Source organism: Artibeus jamaicensis, unplaced genomic scaffold (genome assembly GCF_021234435.1).
Source record: "Artibeus jamaicensis isolate MK-2021 breed Jamaican fruit bat unplaced genomic scaffold, CSHL_Jam_final scaffold_37, whole genome shotgun sequence".
NCBI lineage: Eukaryota > Metazoa > Chordata > Mammalia > Chiroptera > Phyllostomidae > Artibeus > Artibeus jamaicensis.
In genome coordinates this window covers 176,826-197,753 of record NW_026522043.1, presented here as the reverse complement: position 1 = coordinate 197,753, position 20,928 = coordinate 176,826, and the positions used below count along the sequence as shown (strand labels likewise).

General features: G+C 48.5%; 1 long non-coding RNA gene across 1 annotated transcript; it reads right to left on the bottom strand.

Annotated features, from left to right (window-relative positions):
- Positions 1-12,059: 12,059 nt before the first annotated feature.
- Positions 12,060-20,667, bottom strand: LOC128626198 (uncharacterized). The gene is made up of 2 exons (XR_008390131.1): positions 20,226-20,667; positions 12,060-13,381 (listed from the first exon to the last, which is right to left on the bottom strand). It is a non-coding gene; the product is annotated as an uncharacterized LOC128626198 (long non-coding RNA).
- Positions 20,668-20,928: the final 261 nt, after the last annotated feature.

Here is a 20,928-nt window from a genome sequence, read left to right as displayed (position 1 = left end):
TGGGAATGTGAACTGGTACAGCCACCATGGGAACCAGTAGGGAGGGTCCTAGAGACTGAAAGACAGATCTACCACATAGCTCCACAACCCCCTTTTTGGGGTATCTCTCCACAAATTTGAAACCATTTATTCAGAAAGATGTCTGCACACCTATGTTCACTTCAGCATGATTCACAGAGGCCAAGACATGGAGACAACCTCAGTGTCCTCTGAGAGACAACTGGGTGGAGAAGTTGTGGCACATGTATGCAAAGGAATTTTACAAGCAGATGAAAAAGATGAACTACTGACTGCCGCTTGCAGCAACATGGATGGATCTTGGGAATAAAACACATCTCCCCAATTCACTCAGCAGTCCTGAGCTCGGCTTGGTAAGACTGCTGGGTGCCCTGGGCATTACAAGCAAAATAGCCCAGGAGGGGAGGAGTCCTTGACACTGTGCTGAGGGAAGGGGACTTCCCTAACAATCTCACTAAGACTGCAGGGTGTCCTGAACATCACAAGCAGGGATCTTACAGGAAGGGGGTGGGGGTCCTTGAGACTCTGTACTGGGAAAGGGAGCTTCTGTAAGAATTGCACTAAGACAAAGATCCTTTACTAGCTGAGAAAGAAAGGCTTTGTAGCTGTACCTCATGCCCAAGGGGGCATGGAGGGGAACCTAGAAGCCAGCTGAGGTATTTAACACCCGAACCCTAATAGCCAGCGTACTTTGATTACCTGAGTGCCCACTTGTCACCTCGGCTCCAGTGTATAGAACAAACTTACTAACAACTTTCTTTCCTCTATATTGGGGTCATTTAGACCAGCTAGGTGCCTGCCTGCAGCTTTGTTCTCATCTATGTTTTGTAGATAGACTTGCTATTGCTTTTCCACTATACGTTTGTCTCTCACTTGAATTCAGGTCTTGCAAGTGAGACAAGAGTTGAGGTAGAAGAGAAAGCCCCTTGACTCAGGTTTCTCTCCCCTCAGTAATCCAAAAATAACCTATGACCATCCCTTTGTTTCTATGGAATCCATGCTTGTTCTGTTCCTTCTGGGTGAGCACTCTCATAACTGCTGTAAACTGTTAAAAAAAAAAATCAGCCCTGGCTGGTGTGGCTCAGTGGATTGAGTGCCAGCCTGCGAACCAAAGGGTCGCTGGTTCGAATCCAAGTCAGGGCACTCGCCTGGGTTGTGGGCTGCGTCCCTGATACTAGGTGCAGCCGGGGGGCCCCCAAAAAAGATTTGGAATGGTGTCCAGAATTCAAAGTGGATAGGAATATTGGAGAGACATATAAGATGTCCTCACCCCTTCCCCCACAGGTGTGAGTTGGGGGGAAGGGACACATGGAGCAGAAACATGCAGGGCTGTTTTGTATAGCCACAGCCTTGCAGCTAATCCATGGCATTGTCTTCTAACATATCTATAGCCTTTGGCGGGTCACTTGGATGTGTTAAATGGCTGTGGCCAGGCTTGGAGCTAGGGGGATGAAGTCACTTCCCCCAAGATGTAACTGGGGGCAAGTCCTCCAAGTTACAGTACCTGCGTAGGGGGCTTGAGAAGATTGGCTCGAGGACATGGGATGATTACTGCCCAGACTAACAATGGCAGCCCAGTAAACTTGTATTAATACAGAAATACTGGCAGGTGTAACTGATCTTGGGAGGAGTCAGAAATAGGGGTACAGAGGAAGATGGGTGCAAAGATTTAAAAGCCAGACACAGTAGCCATTGAGAGAGAGAGCCACACGGGTTTAGCAGAGTGCGGACCCCCTCTTGGTGAGGTGAAGGAGGGAGCCACGTGGTTTTGGCAGAGTGCGGACCCCTGCAGCTTTGGTAGAAGAGGCCCACGTGGCTTTGGGGTGTCCCCTTTGGCTGCGGGGCCTGAAAAGCAGGAGAGACTTTGACTAGAACTTGGTAGGAAGAACTCTTGCCAGTGGACTGTGAGAAGGTGCCACATGACTGGATTAACTCGAGAGATCCTGCCTACATGGTGACACAGCTGACAGTGCCAGCAGCCTGCAACACAGACGTGTGCTCTTTTCCTGATTTACAGTACCCGGAGTTGGGACAGTGGGAGAAGGGAGAGCTGTGTGGGTGTAGGTGTATACCCTAAAGGACTTTGCTATTTTAGTGGTGGTGTTAGGTCTGAATAGCATTAAATAAACATTTTGTTTCCTTTTCACAAATCTCTGGCATTGAGAGATGTCTTTCCAATTGGCAATGGACAGAAGAGCCCAGTAGATATTAGTATACCATCCTTGGGATGGGCCCCTGTTCTTTAGCAGTTTTTGCCATCCCTAGGTGAGCCAAATATTGTATTGCCCCTCCCTCGGACCTCTTGTTCTGTAACATCCCCAGTGTGGGGCACACAAGAGGCAACCACACACTGATGTTTCTCTCCCTCTGTTTCTCACTCCTTTCCTTTTTGTCTATAGATAAATAAATAAATAAATAAATAAATAAATAAAGTGTTTTAAAATCAGAACTAGCAGAGTGACTGTAGGTTGAGCTTGTATATGGGGAGGGGATAATGTACAATATGCAAAAGGACGCTTTACCAGCAACACTTCATTTATCAACCTTTGTGACTAAACAGAGAGATGCTGGGAAAAGGTTTTCCGAAAGTGTTTGCAAACAGAGAGTGGAACTGGCAGAGGGACTTGAACATGGAGGAATGAGGTGGCTGACAATGCAGAGAAAGCTGTATTCACTAGGAACAATTCAGTGTCAATGCCAACACTGTGACTAAAAAGAAGAGACTGGATAGGGATTGAGTTCTCTGGAGTGTGTGTGAGCAAAGAGGACAGAAATAGGATAGAAACTTCAGCATGGAAGGAAAATGACTCACTGTGCAGAAAAACACCTTATTCTTCGACACCAACATCTTTACCAGTGTCAGTATTCTCTGTTACAAGGAGATATTGGAAGCAGTTAGATTGCTGTCTTCATGTGACCCAACACAAAATGGCAAATTTGTTTAAAGCCTTTTCTGTGCTCATTAGTTTTTGTTAGTGTTTGTGTATTTAATGTGTGGTCCAAGACAACTCTTCAAGTTTCAGTGTGGCCCGGAGACCCCAAAAGGTTGGCCACCCCTAAAGTTTTTCCCCATGAGTAGAATAAGAGAGACTTGAGTCTTTCAGGGGAATGACTCCCAGTGCAAAAGACACTTCACCATCAACACTTTATACATAAACATCAGTGCTGGAACTGCATTAAGATACCAGAAAGGACAGATTTCTTTAAAGTGTTCACGAACAAAAAATAATGGAAAGAGAGATTTGAGCCAGGCAGGAAAATGACTCACAGCACAGAAGTCACTTGCTTCACCGCTGTGTTGCAACCGATTCAGGCAGGGCAGATCCACCTTGGCCTTGGGCAACGGGAGAAAATGGGCAGAGCCATGGGGATGCTCTATGAGCTTTTATTCATGGGTGGGTGGGTCACACACGCCCGCAAGCTGTGTGCCTTTCTAGTGGGAAGCCCCTGCCTGTTTCAGTACCAGAGGGGAACAAAGCTGGGAAACTGCCAGAACATTACATTACATAATTCTGCGCATGTGAGCCCACTTCATGTTATGGGAACTGTTTACTAGACCCAGTCTCAAGGCTGTGAGAACACTGGTTATCAGGCCCCTCCAAGGCTATGGGAACACTGCTTCCCCAGACACCAGGGCAAGGAAGCCAGACTGTCTCCACTTACCCTACAACCACCAACACTTTATTCATCAAGTTCACTGTTAGGGACCACAAAAGCCACACTGCAAGAAGACTGATCTCTCTAACATGTTAAAGAAGATGAAACAGGAAGAGTGACATGAACCTGGCAGGGGAATGACTCAGAGTGCCAAAGATGCGCTCTTTACCACTGACAGTATATTTCTCATCATGAAAGTTCTGGCCTAGAGAAAGATATTGGGACAAACAGGTGTTGGTCAAGTGCTCGCAAATGAAGGGACAGAACAGAAAGAGACTCGAGCCCGGCAGTGTAACAGCTCCCAGGGAAAAAGGCTCTTCACCACCAAGACTTCCGAGACCAATGCCCCTGTAGGAACTGCAGTAAGATACTGGAATGAGACAGATTTCTTCAAAGTGTTTTAAACAAGGACAAAACAGAAAGTGCAACCCGAGCCTGGCAGGGGCATGAGGCACAGTGCGAAAGACCCATTGCCGCCAACATTTCACTTATTAACTTATTAATGTTAATGTCAGAACAGCATTCAGATGGTAGAAAGACAATTGAGTTTTTTTAGATTTTTTGAAGTGTTTCTAAACCTTCAAATTAATGATATTTGTAAAAAGAGGGCAAATACCATTAACACAGTACCAACATCAGTACTTATGACTGAAAAGAACAGAAAGACTGGTTTCTCTGAAGTTTGTAAACAAAGAGAACTGGACTGGTGAAGTGACTTGAACTTGAACTTGTGTGTGGAGCGGGCGATGCCGTAGAATGCAAAATACATTTTGCTATCACCAACACTTAATTTCTCAACATCAGTATTTGTGACTAAAAAGAGAGATGCTAGAAGGAGATATATTTTGTATAAACAAAGAGGAAAAAACAAGAAGAGAAAATTGAACCAGGCAATGAATGACTTTGCAAAAAAACACTTTCTCAGCCACCAACACTCTACTTATCAATATCAATGATCTCTACGTTGAGGATATATTGGAAGCACATGGATTTTTCTGAAGTGGTTTTAAAGCACAGGGACAGAACAGGAAGAGGAACTTGAGCTCCTTGGCAGAATGATTCAAAATGCAAAGAACACTTTCTTAAACACCATCCCCCAGGGAGCCAGGAGTAGTGGGGGTGGGTGGGGACCAGGGGCTGGCTGAAAGCTGCAGAGGGAGGCCAGAGGAGATTCAAAGGAGGGAGAAGTCTGGGCACCTGGTGTCCCATGTGAGAAGATTATAAAACTCCAGCCCCGGGATCCTTGAAAAGACAGGCAGGATGGTTTTGCATGAGAGCTTGCAGGCTGGACAGAGTCCTGGAGTCCTGGATTCCAGAGTGAGGGCCAGGGTGGTCAGTGTCCTGCTCAGACCAGGGTGAGCCTGGGGCTGCTCTTTCCTCAAGGACAGTCTGGGTCTGGCAGTTCCACCCTTCCACCCTCAGTCCTCTGGGCCTGGGCAGAACCTGGGCACTGGTTTCAGATATCATTGTTTCTACCTCCAAATGTAGGCTCTGCGTGCTCTGTGCCCCACCCCCACAGCGCAGCATCTCCTCTGTCCCAGGAGGGGAGAAAGGCAGGACAACTGTGCAGGGGGGGGATACCACACTCACTGGGTTCTGAACAGCTGGAGACAAAGGGTGGGATCCAAGTCAGGGTCCTGGGATTTGGCACCAACTCTGTTTACGGGAGAGACCTGGCTACTCTCGCCAACACATGTAAAGAATTACACCTCAGCAAATTCAGTACTGTATAAGCAGGATTTATCAGCCATCATCCATTCCCGAGGAAGAGAAAAGGCCTAGCTATGGTTGAGGGGAGGGTATTAAAGGCCCAAGTTCAGGGTGCAGCAGGGAGGCAGAGTAAGAGTGGGAGTGGATGAAGGCCAGGGTAGCAAGCTGCCAGGCAGCCAGTGCCAGAGTGGCCTGAGGCTGGTGGTCCCAGAGCCAAAAGCCAAAAGAGCAAGACCTTTGTCCTCAGGACTTACAGACTTGTTGGGATGAGAGTCAAGTAGTTACATATTGTTTGGCAGGTAAAGGTGGTTCCAGTTTTTCCCTGGGGATGTGACACCCAAAACTTAGGTGGGGGGGGGGGCCTGTTAGCTTGAATCATTATCTTGCTCCAGATGCCATTGGTTCCTCTTGTTGTAAAACAGATTCGTGACAGGAGGCAGTTAATTAAAGTTGGAGCACTTAGACAGAGTTATTTATGGGCTTTTTCTGTAAGCACCTGGGATAGTGATCAGAGGAAAGGAATGAAAACCTTCATTTCACACCAACAGGAAGATACCGACTTTGTGGTAGACAATTTCTAAGGCACTGGGACAAGTACCCAAGAACATAAGAAGATTAGGAAATCTTTAGAGGTTTCCAAGCCACGAAACAATATAATCGATAACTTTTTGAAACTCGAAACAACAGGAAAGAAAAGGCACGTTGCTTTTACTATGAGACCATTTCCAGGTATCAGGGCTCTGTCCACCTGAGGGAGACACCCTACCTGGATGGGCTTGTGGGGATGAGCTTGCAGCCTGCACCTAAGACACCTGTCCCCCACCGATTCCAGTGCCCTGGAGAGCCAAGCCCAACAGTTGCCTTAGTGCATCGAGTGTAGCTCCAAGTCGCTTGGGATCCTAGGAGAAGATATTCTGTCTCAAGAGCCAGGTCAGGGACTGACTGGGCTCACTGAAGTATGGGGTCTAAGGAGGAGCTCATGTCTGGAGGGCTTCAGGTGAACTCTGTGCTCCCCAGACCCCCAGAGTTTCGGAGCTGCTGGGTCCCGTGTGCACATGCAGGTTCTGGGGAGAAGGGGCCTGGCAGGGGTGAGAACAGTGTCCCACCCCTTCCCTGGGGTGTTTCCTTGGAGGGTCACAGTTCCCCAGTGTCCTCGGGGAGACCCGCCAAGCCCACACCATGCTGGGGTCCTTGCTGGGGGCCTGTCCTCTCCTCCATCTGCTCCTTGCCACCCTGGCCTGTCGCCATGGGTGGGCATTGCCAGCAGCCCCATTTTCTTGCTGAGCTTTGAACCTCCCAGTGGAACAGTGAGTGGAGGGAAATGGGGTCCAGGTGGCACCTGGAGGTCCCTGAGTGTCTGTGGCAGAGGCCAGAGCTCTTTGCCAGCAGAAAGGTCCCAGGAGAAATTTACAAGTCTCACCACTCTGTGCTCAGGGCACTTGGAGCTTCTTCACTGAGGCAGCCGAGCCCCACCCCCAGCTGTGGTCTCCCTCAGCCTCCTGTGCTCCCACATCCAGACCAGGGTCCTGTCCCACAGCAGATCCTGTGAAGGTGAGAGTGAACCCCAGCAGTTCACTGTGGACACCTGCTCTTCTATACTCACCAAAAGAGCCAGCTCTGCTGAGAAATTTTTACTGGCTTAATTTTCCACAAGACTTTGCCACTTGGGGATCTAGCCCTGTGTCCTGGGAGGGGTGGCAGTAGGAGGAGGGCTGAGAGGGAAGGGTCGGGGGTGGGAAGGAATGAGGTTGAGGCCTGAGTCCCTCCTGGTGGAGGGTGTGGGGCACTGAGAGGACTAGGGAGGACAACCAGTGTTCAGGAGAGCCTGAGGGAGCCCACGTGGAAATGGGGTTGGGGTGGGGGGTCCAGCTGTGGAGGAGAAAGTATCTGCAGCAGGAGAACCAGGCAGGGGAGCAAGAGGAGGAGGGAGCTGTCCTTCCAGGCAAGGCTGGGGTCTGCAGGTGCAGGGTAGAAGGAAGACCACACTTGCAGACTCAGAGGAGTGTCCTTATGCTGGGACTTTGCACTTGATTTTGACATTCTGTGCTGGACTGGACACTGGCAACAGAGAGCAGGAGCGGGAGGAAGACATCAGAAAGTGTTAAAAGAAAAACAGAGTGCAAGAGCGGGGCAGGTGAAGGAAAAAGAAAGTAAAAACCTGTTTCTGAACAGGGAGCCAGGGAGAGGTGGGGGTAGGAACCACCAGAGGCTCGATGGCCTGCCTTTGAGCACAGGGTGTCCTCAGGGGCAGAGTCCCTGGGGCCCTGATACAGAGGTGGGAGGGAGACCCAGGCTGAGAGGGAGACTGGCTGCCACTGGGGGACCTGGAGTCTAGATGCTGGAAGGAACTGGAGGGAGTGGGGACTGCTAGGGGAGGTGAAGTCTGGAGGGAGTGGTGGGAGGAGGCTTCAAAGAGGCAGGAAGTCAGGAACAGGGTTGCAAAACTGCAGGCTGGGGGAGGGTGGGAAAGGCACAGAGGCTCCCAGCCTGGGGAGGGTGCCCCTGTGGGCTCAGGTCCCCCAATCAGGGGGACCAGAGTAAGGGCTCTGTTTTCAGTGTCAGGACCTGATGAACCTGGGGATACTTTCCCCCAAGGCCCGTCTGAGTCCCACCTTTTCAGCTTTTGTGGGGAGGGCCCAAGGAAACTCATAATGTGGCCTCCCCTGTACCCCAGGTGATCTGATGAGGAGGAGGCCACTGGCAGTAAGTGAGCAGGAGGGAGGCACAGAGTAGAAGCTGGGGGGAGCCTGCTTGTCTGTGGGCCTTGGGGTGCCTGATGGAGGGGACAGAGGCAGGGTGTCCTTGGAACCTGCTGAGCCAAAGGGAGTGAGGAAAATGGTGAGAGAGTGTTAGGAACCTGACACTTAGATGCCTGCAGTCACGTGGGGCAGGGTCCTCTTTTCACCTCACAACTGAGGGGCCCTTTCATCCACTCTTCTTTAAAGGTCCACTTGACCTGTCCCCTAACCATGCCCCTTATAACTTTGTTGCCCCACAAGGGCTTCTTTCCCACACAACCCTCTAGGACTCTTCCATTGTGCACTCAGACAACCTGTGCAGATCAGTCCCCACTGGTGTGGCTCTCAGGGCTGGGCACCTGGTCCTGCAAACAGAAGGATCCCAGACTTCATAGCCAGTGGGGACCCTTGGGAGCCTTGCTGGCCAGGTCTCTGCTTCTCTTCCCCTTTCTCCCTCCCTTTTCCTCTCCCAGCAGTGATAGAAATGAATGAATGAATGAAAGAAATGAATACACCTCTAAAAAAAAGAGCTCACTCTGATCGCCCCAGTTTTCAGGCCTTTTCCCTACTAAGAGTACATAGCTCGTGGCTATTCCAAGCCCCTGAGGAACTGTTGCTGTTGCTTTGAAAGGGGGTGCATCCAGCCTTCCTCAGTGGCAGTGACCAAAAAGATGCCTTCAGAAAGACTATGGGAGGTTTTTCTGGCTCTTATACCTTCCTTCCCTGTATGCTCTAGGCTCCCCATGCTACTCTGGTCCCTTTCCAAGCCCCTCCCTCTGGTCCAACATCATCTCCTCAAACCACCAGGAGTGTGGACTCAGTCCCCGCCATCTCCCACCTCCCACCACCAGACATTCTTTGTCTGGTGTTAGCTGGTTGGGAAAGCCACCCAGGGCTCTTGCCTTCCCCACTTCAGCCTTTGGACCCGCCCTCCCCGTCTCCACCCAGACCCTTTCCCTCACCCCAAGCCAGCCTCCAGTGCTTGGGTGGGCAGCTCTTCACCCCCAGGGAGATGCCCTCCCTACCCCCTCCAGGCCCAGCCGCCAAGGATGCCCTCTAGGGCCCAGGGCACAAAGCCCGGGCAACATGTCACACAGACTTCAGCACAGAAACAGGCCATAGAGTGCACTGTGTGTGTGTGTTTCTGCGTGTGTGTTTAATTAAGTAATTTATTTTCAGAGAGAGGGGAAGGGAAGGAGGAGAGAGACATCAATGTGTTATTGCCTCTTGCATGCCCCCAACTGGGGACCTGACCTGGCCCCCAACCCAGGCATGTGCCCTGACTAGGAATCAAACTAGCAACCCTTTGGTTCCCAGGCCTGGTGCTCAATCCACTGAGCCACACCAGCCAGGACTAAAGATATTTTATTTTATGTTTCCATGTTTTTCTTGCTTTCTCTGTCAACTGCATTGGATGGTATGTGAGCAGACTGTGTATGTGAAATCTTCCAATAACGGATCTCTTCAATGCAGGACAATATTCACCTTAAGTTATATCCAGGAAGACACAGGAGTTATATACAGGGGTCACAGGAGTTTCATTCCCTTAAAGGATAGACACACATGCCAGCTCCTGAAGCTGCTGCTCCTTAAAGAAACATGTGGCACTTTTTACAAGTGGTACAACTTGTAAAAGGTACAAATGTACCAAGTATTAATGGTACAATATTTCACCAAAGCAGCCACAGTGATTCTCATCAGAAACATAAGAACATGTTTCATCATGTCAATACACATCCTTTCCACCTATGTCACCATCCACACATCCTCTAGATATGTTATGAATTTGTCTAGAAAAAGTAGCATCCACTTTTCCATGAGAAATGTCACCAAACTTTGCGTGATAACATTCACTGGCCTGGTTTTTGACAATGAAATGATCAGAAGCTTGGAAGTCATCATGATATTTGTTTGCCTGAGTCTCTGCTGAGTTCAGACATGGTTACACTTTGCTAACTGGGGTCTTAATTTAGAAAAGTGATTGCAGAGCAACACAGAGAGGCCTGTGCCAGGTAGAAAGAATAAGAAAGGAGAAGGAAAGAAATGTTTCTAGTACTCACAGCTGCCCTGGAAAGGAGAGGCACTGGAGAGCGTGCAGGAACTCATGAGGACTGGCAGGTTTTTGTGACTATAGAGAAGGGGTGAATCATGTTAGGGACTGAGCCCATTATGGCTCTGTCTGCCCCCTCAGATCCTACTTCTTGCTAGTGAGAAGAATGTAGTGAGTCACGGCTATGCTGCTTGTGAGGAGGGCTCCCAAGTCTATTACCCCTTTATGATCACTGCCTCTCTTTTGTGCCTTGATTGTGCCCGAGGGTCTAGAGCAGCCAGGGTGTGCCAGAGTTCTGGCTGACAAATCTCATCTGCATTTCCCCACACTAGATGAAATTACATTCCATAATTGGAGTTCCTTGTGAGGCCACTGCCTGTCTTAGGGATTGACTCCAGACACCTCCACAAAGCCCAACTCACATAGGACACCCAAGATCTTGAGCTGGAGGGAGAAGTGCCTCTTTTCTTCAGTGCTCAGTAAGAAGCTGAGATACTTACAAAGAATCCTGTAACAACCTGTAACCGTACTTGCTGCTTTCCAAAACTGACTGAGTGAAAGTCTTTGCTCTTCCTCTCAAGCCTGCACCTAGTTGGGGGTTGTGCCATGGGGGTGGGCATGTGAGTGTTCTTACAGTGTGCCCCTCATTGCATGCACTTTTGCTTGCAACTGGCGGAAAACCTAGTGTTCTGTCCCAGTCCACGTCCTGCCTTATTCTTTCATAGGTGTCTTCTAGAGGCCAGTGCCATGTGGCTTTTGAATGTTTGATCTGTGCCCATGGGGTGTGGCAAATGCGTGGGAGAGAGCAAGACTCCTACTGACTAAAGAGGGTGCAGGGGAGAGAAATGAGGGGAATACTGCTCAAGGGTCAGTCTATCAAATGATAAACCTTCCTCTCATCTGAAACACACCAGTGGCTTTACCAAATCCCTCTGTGCTGCTGCTGGGTTCCCAGGGAGGGGGTGGTGACAAGTGCTGAATCCCATACCCTCAGTTGTGCCATCCTCAATAATGGTTTGCAGGCTCTTTCTCTGTTCAGGCACCAGATGTTAGGGGCTCCACCCACAAACTCCCCCACCATTGTGGATGAGAATAAATCTACCAAGACATGATCTGCTTGGGGACGAAAGGTGACCAAACTCTCAGAGGAGAAGGGTCCTGAACACCTCCTTCCTTTTGTCCTTATGGAGTTCAGCTCACACACAGAAATATAGCATGGACATAAAGCTCATCAACCAATATCTAAAAAGCTACAGTCATGAGAAACTGACATGATTTACAGGTAGTAGCTGAAGAAATATGGCAATGGTCTCTGGTCAGGGTCAGCTTTAGCACAAGTGTCTGTTTCATACTAACAGGGTAGAGGAAGCCTCAAAGGAAAGAATGTATATTCTTTCTCTGGCCAGATTTCCCCCTGAGAGCCATCTGTTCCAGTACAAGGCCACAGCTGCCTCTGGCATCATTCCAGGCTGAGTGGCTGACTCAGGTGGGGAGAGCAAAGCAACCGAGAGATTAGGAGACTTTTACAGAGAGAATGAAAACTCAGACTATGACAAAGCCAAGAGATAAGGGTCTTTCTGCCCCTTCTCTGTAGATACCTAAGTCCATCTCCTATGGTTTCTCCATGACTGTGCCTGTCTTAGGTTGTTCCTCACCTGAGGAGTCTTACCCGTCATTGGCTAACCAGTTATCTGCCTGGGCCAAGCAGGGGGGAGTGAGTAAGGCAGGGGCTGTGCTCCTGCCGGGAAGATAGATTCAGTCTCCTCAGTGGCTCATGGCCCCAAGGCCTTTACACTCAGCCCTAGCCATGGGACATTTCTGTCTGTTAATGAGGCTATAGTTCTTGAAACCAGGCAGGACAGCTCCCAACAGAGAAGGTCCTTGAGTCTGTTGCTCAATGGACTTTTATTGGGTTTAATTTGCATAGGAATACAGGACATATATGTAAAGCTCATCAATCCTTGTCAGGCAGTAATGATCCAAAAAATGGTAACATTCAAAGCACTATGAAGGCTTATTCTGAGACAGGGTCAGATAGCCAAATGGCCAAAAAACTTTGGGAAACAAGCTCATTTTATGCTTGGACCCTTACCATTTAAATTGAGTATAATCTTAGCAAAGCAGGTTTCACAAGATTTTTTGCATTGTTTCTCAGGCCTGGTTGCCCCAGGGAACCGCCCATTCTAGTACAGGGCCACACCTCCCTCTGACATTGTTTCAGGCTTAAAATCAGGTGAGGGATGTTGGCAGCCAAGAGATCAGGAGACTTCTTGCAGACAGAATGAGGACTCAGGCTATGTCAAAGCCAAGAAGCAAGGGTCCATGACCACCATTTTGTATAGCCCCCTGAGCCCTTCCCTTAGGGCCCCTTTGCGACTGTGCCTGTCTTAGGTTGCCCCTCCTCTGAGGAGTCTTACCCGTCATTGGCTAACCAGTCATCTGATGTCCTTCCCTTGATGGCCCTTTGCGACTGTGCCTGTCTTAGGTTGCCCCTCCTCTGAGGAGTCTTACCCGTCATTGGCTAACCAGTCATCCGCCCGGGCCAAGCAGGGTGAAATAAAGGGGGCAGAGGATCTTCCCCTGACAGGAGGATAAGCTTTGTCTCCATAATGGCTTGTGGTCCCAAGTTCTTTTTACTTAGCCTTAGCCATGGGAGGGTACAGCTTCTGAAACCAGGCAGGGTGGTTCCCAACATCTCCCCCTTTTTGGTTTATGAGCACAATTGTAGTTGTTAAGCCTGTGAAACCTACTATTTGCTGTTTCCAAAAGCAATCTCCAGAACAAAATCTTCATATACATGGTAAAACACAAATAAGGAGAAAGACAAGGAGGCACCCAAGGGCTGCCATGACCCAAACCCATAAATTCAGTCCATTGAACAAGTTCTTAGGAACAATCCATTGTAGATCATCATGGAAGGTCTGGATCACTTTCTGTTCAGTCAGGTGTTTGATGTTACTGAGCAGCTGGTAGAACTCAAGCTGGAGCTGATCAATTTGTCCTTTGAGATTGGTAGAGAACATGCCCTGCAAGTGATGAGGAATGTCCGCCCAGGAATGTTGCTTGGAACTGCACCTCATGGGGGTGACACACAGCTTACAGAAGTCTGGATTGGGGGAGTCCCAAAGAGCAGAGGTGGGTTGAGGGCTGGGTAGCCTTTTCTATGATCTTGGCTTCACCCTTTTTGCCGGCAGCTCCAAAGGTTTTTCTGGAGAGGAAACACAAGCATACCCTCTTCCCCAAGTTAATAGTTCAACTGAACCTTCCCATTTTCCTTCCCCTAAAGGGTCTCTCTATGAGACCAAAGGATGTGTGCCTGCAGGACTGTTTTGCACAAAGGGTTTGTCTGTGGGTGGCTTTACATTATCATCCCAATTCTAAAAATTGTATATATTGCCAGCATGTTTAAATTCCTGGGGGTTGTTTCCTTACTCCCCCTTTTATGTTTATTTAATAATGTCTTAAAGGTCTGCTGAGCTCTTTCAACAATTGCTTGGCCCATAGAGTTATAAGGGATACCTGTTTTATGCCAAATTCCCCATTTTTATAAAAAAAAGCCCAAGTGGTTTATGCAATGTATCCTCAACCATCATCAGTCTTGATTTCTTGTGGATGGCCTAAGTGGCTGAAGGCCATGAGCCAATGAGCTCTAACATTCTTTGATGATTCCCCAAGGAGGGCAGTAGCCTGGAGAACACCTGAGTTAGTGTCTGCTTGGAAAGACAGGCCCCCTGCTGTTTCTGCAAGCTGCAGTGAGTTTGAGCAGCAAGTTAATTACCCAGTTGTTCTCAGGACCTGGTAGTTCCTAGGTCTGGAATTTGCAGTGTTTCAAAGACTTAGATGCTTATCATTCCTCTGATTTTCTACTTCTCCTTTGCTTCTTAAGTTATTCACTCTATTGTCTTTTCTCCCCAGGTTATACATGAACGTGTATTTATCTTTTTCCTTTATTCCTTCTTACCCTTCTCCTTCACAATCCTTGGGCTAGCAGGGATGGTGGGGCCATAGAGACCCTGCACACTTGGGAGGGTCTATTCCCTGGGTTCAGGGCATTAATGAGGTTCATCTCCTCATTATCCATCTCCTCCTGTGTTCTACTCTCAGGGAGGAGTTTTGAGACCACCTTTTCCTTCTGTGCCATCACTCCCTTCTCTGTCTCTGGCAAAAGGTTATTGTGCAACATTATAGATGGATTAAGATACTGGAGTTCTTCCTAGAGTTCTCACCGTCGGCAATGCTGATTCAATCCCGTAATGGTGCGGTAACTGCAGGAACCATTCACAGGCCACCTCTTCTCAGCACTCAAAAATATAAGTGGGCCACACTGTGTTACAATAACTGCTTACACAAGGGATTCTTTTTTTTAAGGACATTTTTATTTAATAGTGTAATAGTTAAATCTTTAATCCATTAAATTATTTTAAGAACCATAACCTAAATTACATTGAACATTAACCAAATAATGTTCTAATTTTATTTTTCTTTTTTTATTTATTTTTTATTTTAATTTTTTAATAAATTTTATTTAGTTACTTTTCAAGTACAGTTTTTTTTGTCTATTTCTCCCATCCCAGCCTCCCCTGCCCCTTGCTCCCCACCTCCCTCCCATTTCCACCCCCTTAGTTCTCGTCCCTGTGTCCTTCCTATTTGTTCCTCCAAATCCCTCCTTCTTTTTCCCCTTAACTTCCCTTCCCTCTCCCCTCTGGTCACTGTCCCCTACACAAGGGATTCTTATATGTTGACTTAGACCAGTTAAGTCTCCCAATCCCCCAGAATTCCACCAAGTTGGCTCCACTCAGGGACCAGCTCAGAACTACTTATACTGTCCCAGCAGAGAACACAAAAACTCATAGCCAAGAAAAAATACAGATGCGTATAAGTCATGTATGTCCCCAGCTGTTATCCACAATTCCAACTCCATTATTCCAAGATTGTATCTTCAACCAAAACAATTTCACTTCTCTGCTCCCTTCCCTATGCTGTTTCCTTTTCACCTTTCCAGATGTGAATAGGCGGCCAATGCTTTCGGAGGAGTGCAGAAAATTCCCAGAGTCTGGAAAAATCCTGAAGTCTCATTCTCCTACACCTCAGAGGGTCAGTCTGTCACAGCCAATTAGGTTACCTTTGCAGTCTCCAAAAGCTGTTACAGAAGGACCCATGGAGGGGGGCACAATATACTGTTACTGAATGCACCTCCCCTTCTCCAGGTGTCCCCCTGCATTAGGTTTGCCTTGTCTGCCACCAGGGAATTATAGCTCTCAATGCAAGAGATTGGTGAAAAGAAAAGGAATTATTTATTCCAAAGTTATACAGACTTAAGAGTAATGACTTAATGTCTTCATTGAAGTCCCAAAATTCCTTAGAATACCCACAAATGCATGCAGTCATTTCTTCCCCCCTTTGCATCTCAGGTAAAGTCTGAGGTGCTGTATCTCAGGAAAAGAAATAGAAGTCCTTTGCTCAGGCAACCCCCTGATTCTTCCCAGTAATCCCAGATTGGCTGGCCCGCCTCCCTGGGTCCCCAGCGCCATCAGCTGTGTTGCTGCCACAATCTCCAGTTGATCCAAAACCATGTGGCCCTTTCTTATGGCACCATCAAGAGTCCTTTCACCCCTTTTCTTTGCTGCAAAGTCTCTCCTGCTTCCTAAGCCACGTGGCAAAAGGTGGCACCCAAAGCTGCCTGCTTCTAACCTAGCATGGCTATTGTGCCTGGGTTTAAAATCCCAGGGCTGACCTTCATATGCAGCCTCTTTCCCCATTCCTGTCACAATCAGCTACACCTGCCAGCATTCCACATTTTGCCAGCTTTTCAGGGCTGCTATAGTAAGTTCAGGGAGGTGTGGCCCCCTAGCATGGAGCCAATCATCTCCAAGCTCTCACAGATGTTATGTAAGCAGGGGGAGCTGCCTCCAAGACTTGTCTTAGATTAAAATCACTCCCATCTCCCTGTTTCTAAGCATGGCCACAGGTATTTAACATACCCATGAAACCACTTAAAAGTTATAGATATGTTAACTGACCATGCCTGAGGTCAGTTGCAAAACTGTTGCTATGAAGAACTATTTTCAATATCTGTGCTCCATGTGCCCCATCCCCCAGCTCAGACTCGTGGAGATGAGGACATCCTATATGTTTTTTAATATTTCCTGGATACCCTGAGTTCTGGACCCCATTACAAACCACTACTGGAGGAACCCCTGGCTGCACTCTGTTAGAGCTTGCCATCCCCTGGAATCTCCTTAACTGTTTCCTGCTGTTGGGAGGGGTCCTCTGTGGACTTTTGTTGCACCACCTGCACCTTACTCAGACTTTGATGCTTTTCCTCATTCCTTAAGGAGGCATCTCTTATAATAATCTAAGAGAGAAAGGCCTTCCCCATTAGGGTCCCAATTGGGCTCAGTTACAGGTATTGCTCTGGGAGGGCCCAGAGCCCCATCTGGGTTTTCTTGGTGTAACCACCCAGCCTCATTCATTTGCCTTATCCAACACTAGCCTCCGCTTATCCCCCTTATTGAAGGAAAGAATTCAATAATGCCGGTATATCTGCCCAATTGAGATGATAAGTGGCAAAAACTGATGCAGTCAAATCAGTCATTTCAGCAGATTCATCTCTATGAGAAGGGTTTGAGCTTTCGCAGTTTAACAGATCCGATGTACAAGTGGTGTATGTGCCCAATAATATCCAACAGGCTGGCCCTCTGGCCCTACTCCCAGTGGTGCAAGTCTCTGCAGAGGATATTGTCCTGCCCCGGTAGGGGTTTGTCCTCCCCTGATTTTCGACAACAGGACTCTAGTTACAGTATAACACAGTAATTTAAAGACCCATTCAGTGACCAGCACTCTCCTGAGTGTAGATTATACAATACATAAGCTGTATTGTATGTATTGAACATACATACAATATGTTATGTATGTACAATTGTTACCGTAACAATTGTAAAATAACAATTGTTATTTTACGATAACAATAACATTCGCTCTAGATATACGTTTATATCTGGCTAATTCAGATACTTAATTTCAAGCACCTGAATTAGCCAGAACTCACCCTAATGGGCTATTTCCTGGAATGGAGGCTTCCCTCCATTCTACCAGAGGGACAGAGCTCCTTCAGACAGAAGGTACCCAAACCAGAGCAGACCCCATTTTTCAGACCAAGCTCTGTAACCCAGAAAGGTACCGTTACCAGACGACCTAAGTCGTGACCCGGTATTTTAACTTGAACAACGCAAAATAATTCAAGCAAACATGATAAACAATGAGAAATACCCAGAATCAGGGGGGAGATCCCCAAGTACAGTCACTTGGCAGCTGCTTGGGAATCTCCAAATCCAAACCCCTGGGGCCTCTCAGCCCAGGCAGCCAATGGGACTCCTCACCAAATACCCAGACTTACTGGAGAGTCCCAAAGCCTGTCCCAGAACAGAGTCGCTAAAATATGAAACCGGAAAAGACACCTGAGCTCCTGCTGCCTGTCACTACCTAACCCAGTAAGTACAGAGATTAATCTTTATGGCACTTTACTCAGATGGCCGAGATCTGACAAGATGGCCGCGATCTGACAAGATTGCGGCTTCGCACCCTAAAGGACCGTCTTAAATCCAATTTTGAAATGTCCCTTTCATTAAGGAGAACATAGAATTTAAAAAATACTGCAGCATTCTCACTGTGGGCTGCTGTCTTCAACAGTGCCCTAGGAAGTCTACTGTATCTCTCAGGAGTCAGGATGGGTCTTTTCTGTAGTTTCTGAAACGATAGCTTTAACAAATGCATTACTTACTAGGCTTATATCTATTTACCTTCAACTAAAATTTTCCAGCTCTTGAGTCCCCATCACATGGAAGTAGAGGGAGTGGGGAGCGCTGGGAAAGTAGAAGGCTGGATAGGGGGCAGGAGGTGACTCCAACAGAGGGAGGAAGTCTGGGAGAGAGCTCTTTGAGATCAGAAGAGGGTTGCAAAATTGCAGGCTGGGGGAGAGTGGGAAAGGTAGAGGGGCTCCTGTCCTGGGGAGGGCAGGTGACTTTGGGCTACAGTCCCTGTATCCTGGCTTCCAGATTGAGGGCCAGGTTTTTCAGTGTCAGGCCAGGGCCAGTCTGGAGATACTTCCCCACAAGGCTGGTCTGAGTGCTGCCATTTCAGCTTCTGAAGGAAGTGGCCCAGAAGCACAAAATGTCGCCTCCCCAACACCCCAAGTCCTCTGATGCACAGGCTGCCACTGGCAGGGAGCAGGCAGGAGGACGGCACGGGGTGGGGGCTGAGGGCAGCCTGCTTGCAGGGGGGCATTGGGGCGCCTGGTGGGAGGCCAGAGAGGCAGGGTGTCCTTGGATGCTGCTGAGCCAGGGGAGTGAGGGAAGTGGTGAGGGCCGGGGGCCCAGGACTCAGATGCCTGCAGTGAGCTGGGCAGGGTCCTCTGCACATTTCACAGCCCTTTGGCTCTTTCCTTGCATCTTCCACCCAGGACCTCAGCAGTGACACCTGCTCTTCACTTGTGCTCCAACCACGTCCCTGATGGCACTATTTTCCCACAGGGGCTCATGGCCCACTTTATCAGCTGGGGCTGGTCTGTTGTGCACTCAGAGAACCTGTGCAGATCAGCCCCCACTGGTGTGGCTGGTGTGGCTGGGCAGGCGGGGAGGGCTGTGGGCCGGGTCTCTCAAACTGAATGGTCCCAGATTCAGTGCCCAGTCTGAGCACATGCCTGCCTAGAGGGCCATGTCCCTGCTTCTCTTCCTCCTTGTCCCTCCCTTCTGCTTTTGTTGAAATTAAATCAATAACAAAAACCAAAAAGAAAGAAAAAGAACCTCTGAGGTCAATCTAGGGTTCAGGCCTTTTCTCTGCCAAGAGCCTGTAGTTGCTGCCTCTTTCAAGCACCTCAGCAGGGGCCCCTGTTTCTTTAAAAAGGGGCGGGTCCAGCCTTCCTGGGTGTCAGGGGCCAAAAAGATGCCTTCACAAAGGCTTTGCGAGCTTTTCCCGTGCCCTAGGCCTTTTCTAGGCCCTGGATTGTACTCTGGTCCCCTTGCAGGTCGTTCCCTCAGGTCCCAGATTGTCCCCTGGAACCACCTGCAGTGTGGACTCAGCCCCCCAACCTTCACCACGGGACATTCTACTGAACTCAGTTGGTCAGGAGAGCCACCCAGGGCCCTGGCCTTGCCCACTTCAGCCTTCGGACCTGCCCTGCCCCTCTCCACTCAGACCCCTTCCCTCACCCCGAGCCAGCCTCCAGTGCCTGGGCAGGGAGCTCTTCACCCCCCCGAGAGATGTTCCCTCCCCACCTCCTCCAGTTCCTGCCACCCAGGCTGCCCTTTAGGGCCCAGGGCACAAAGCCCAGGCATTTGTTAAAGCAATAGCACAGAAGACCTCTGAACAGAAACAGGCTACTGACAGCCTTATTTAACGTTTAATAAACGTATAATTCACGTTTCATGTTATTGCTTTCTCCATCAACTGTATCGGATGGTATGTAAGCAGAACTTCGTTCAAGAAATTTTCCAATAATGGTGGAAAATTTCAGTGTAGGACAATATTCACCTGAAGTTACACTAAGTTGCATAAGTTACTAATACCTTTTTACAGGTTATTAGTTACAGGTTATATGTATTTCATTTTGTTAAACCATATATGCATCCATTGGCTCACAATGCTGCTTCCTCTTAAAGAAACTTGTGATTTTTTTTTTCACAGTGTTAACGATGGAGTGTTTCTCCAAAGTAGCCGAAAGCGTTCTCATCAGAAACATAAGAGCATGACTTATCATATTCGTACCTATCTGTTTTAAATATGTCATCATTGAGGCGTCCTCCAGATACGTTACTAATTTCTCTGGCAAAATTTTGATCAACTTTTCCATCAGAAATGTCGGCAGGAATTCCATAATAAAGTACCCTGCGATAGTTCTTGGCAATGATAGGACGCTTTCCTTGGATATCATAATTAATATTTGTTCCCCTCTGACTGGTCTTAATTTAGAGAGGTGATCGTATAGCAACAGAGAGAGGCCAATACTGGTTAAAAAGACACAAATAAATTAGGAAAGAAACGATGCTGCTACTTACCTTTCGCTGCAAAGGAAAGGCACTGCACAGCCTCTGGGGACCCAGGAGAAATGGCAGATTTGGTGGCTGCGTGGCCAGACTTGAACCGTTTAAGGGCGGAGTCAGAGGTGTTCTCATATTATTTCCTGGTTTGCAGGAAGGCTCCAGGGCGGGAAAGCTCCAGGGCAGGAAAGCAAAAACTGTCTTGATCATTCCTGTCCCACCAGGCCAACCCTGGAAGATGGGAGTGGAGCTGGAGGACTGACCTCCAGTGGCCCGGGACCTGACACAGGGAAGTGCTAGGGCAGCAGAAATCCTGGCTTGGTGTGTGAGAGTCAGACCAGCAGGGAGGAGGGTTTCAATCAAGCCCGGAGCAGAACAGAGTGGGTTTATCTCTCCATAAAAGAAATAGCTGTGCAGGCCAGGCACTTGACACACAACAGTTTTTTAAAGGTTTTCTAGAAGGAAGGGGAAGTCAGCTGGCACAACCCCAAGTACCCTTCCCCAGGGGGGCTGGGGACCTGTTCCTCCTTTGTCACCCTCAGGGCTGCCTGGCGGGGTGCAAAAACGTGCAGAGCAGTGGGAACAGAGCAGTCCACATACCTCCACAAGACTGGGTATCTGCTTTGTCCACCAACCAGCCTGGACAGGACAGACATGGGCAGACAGACAGACTGAAGAGTGTGCCAGAGATACCAACTGGTAAGGATGAGAGAAAGGACGT